This window comes from Egretta garzetta, unplaced genomic scaffold (genome assembly GCF_000687185.1).
Source record: "Egretta garzetta isolate BGI_Z169 unplaced genomic scaffold, ASM68718v1 scaffold60, whole genome shotgun sequence".
Lineage (NCBI taxonomy): Eukaryota > Metazoa > Chordata > Aves > Pelecaniformes > Ardeidae > Egretta > Egretta garzetta.
The window spans coordinates 2,496,695-2,498,948 of record NW_009258269.1 but is presented as its reverse complement, the minus strand read 5'-3'; positions in this window follow the sequence as shown (position 1 = coordinate 2,498,948).

Below are 2,254 nucleotides of genomic sequence, written 5' to 3'. Positions count from 1 at the left end.
GTAGGGAGCGATGAGGGCTCCCCTCAGCCTCCTCTGCTCCAGGCTGAACCCCCCCAGCTCCCCCAGCCGCTCCCCAGCAGCCTGGGGCTCCAGACCCCGTTGGCTCCAGTGGAGAGACACCCCCGGTCCCAGTGTGTAGGCTGAAGCCCCCCTTGGGGGCATGGCTGGGAGGGATGTGTCAGGGTAACACCAGCACGAGGCTGATGTGGGGTATGGGGATAGGTGGGTACTAGCCTGATGTTGACCCAGACCAGGGGGACATGAGTGTTTCCCCTCATTTTTGCCAGGGGAGGAGTGGGCATGGCCTGGGTGGGAGGGGGGACAAGGGGAGGTGCTGTGTTGCCTCCTCATAACAACGTCAGTGCTGAGCAAAACTGGTGGCGAAGGGAAACGTAGGGGAACTCGTTTGTTCCCAGAGAGGTTTTTCTTGCATGTTCCATTAGACCCTGAAGACCCACGATTCCACTGAGCAAAATAAATAAATAAATAAATCCCAGTTATTTTGGGAGTTAGAGTAACGCAAAAGCCCAACCCCTGTCCTGTTGGAAAGGAAAAAACCAACTTGGTCTGCGAATCAATGCCTACACCGAAATCACTGGCTGCCCCCTCTCCAGTTTCTCTGGTTATATTGATAAGGTTGGCAGCTGGATGGCTGCCAGCGTCTTGACAGTAAATGTACACGAATGATATATGTACATACCTAATGTTGTTATATGTTATAGGTAAAGATGTTGCTTCAAATGTCGGTGACAGGCAGTGGCTGTTAGCGCAGGCATATATGCATGCACATGTATAAAGAAGGGAAGAGAGAATAATTAATATAACACCAATTATCTGGGGTTTACCTTTTAAGCTGAGCTATTATATTATTCGAAAGTCTGTGGTTAGAGAGGTAAAGAACAAAAGCGGAAAAAGAAAATGTGTTAGGACTGAAAGAAATCTGATATTAGGAATTAAAAGGAATCTATTGCTGGTATAAGGCCCACTACTGAGTGGGATGATAAAATTGATGGTAGTGTTACTGAAAAGTCAAATATGCTCCAAAAATATTTCTGCTTGGTAATTAAAAAAAAAAACAGGACAGCATATTGCAAGTTTACAGAGCTAATGAGATATTTTTCATTCCAAACTGTAACTATGGTGGTTATTAAATTGGATTATTGAGGCAAATGCATTTAAATTAGAGATGCTGTGCAATGGGCTTCCAAGTGTTTTGGAGAAACTCCTGGGGAACTTGTGGCTTAATAATATGTACTGTAATGATGTGAAATACTGAGAGAGCTTCAGAGGATGGGGAGAAGGGAACACTGGGCCAAAACAAAGAACAGAACCAGATTGCTCAAGTTATTTTTCTGAGTACAGATCCGACATAAAATAGCAGGATAGCTACTAAAAGATAGAGCTAACAATTAATTGAGAATATAACGTTATTATAATAGTATATTATGGCCACTCAGCAGGCTTTTCTGAGCGTTCCCAGTAAACAATTGTAAATCAGGACGGAAAACCCCTGGAGTGATTTTCTTGGGTCCCTCTCAGTCCCGTGCGGTGTTACATAGCTGGTGACACGGACGGCTGGAGGAGTGCACGGGGCCGCCGAGAGCTCAGGCAACTCGGGAAGAGAAATTAAATCCGGGGGTTTGGAGGAACATCCTGGAGCTTCAAAAGCCACAGATAATCCTCCAACATACTTTGACGTACTTAACTCCCAGCCTAAAATACCAAACACTACAAAAAGCGATGTGTCAGAGGCAGAAAGCAGGGGAGATTGGGAATGCTGTCAGTGGTGTGGGCTCCTGCAGCAACAGGGTATTTGCCCAGTAAAAATGTCCAGGTGGCCTTTGATAGTGTAATCCCACCTTACAGAAGGAGGCGAAAAATGTAAAGGCATCCCTATGATCCTTGACTTAAGGAAAACCTCCTTCTTGATCCCAAACCTGGTGATCAGGTTAATCTTGGCCATGGGAGCAAGACCTGTCTTCCCTTCCACGTTCACCACTATCCGTGGCTGCTTGCTGGTGCTACAGAAGGGAAAACAAACCCAAGTTACACATAAAATGGCAGAAATAGTAATTCTTCCTGATCCCCAGGACCACAGGATTATACATAGCCTAAGCACGGCATGCTAAATAAATCTCCTTGCATCCCCTGTTTAGATACACCCAACCCCTCACATCACAAGCGGCAATTTCTCACCACCTCCTGTCTGGAGGAGGAGAAGGAGGAGGAGGAGGAGGAGGAGGAGGAAGAGGAG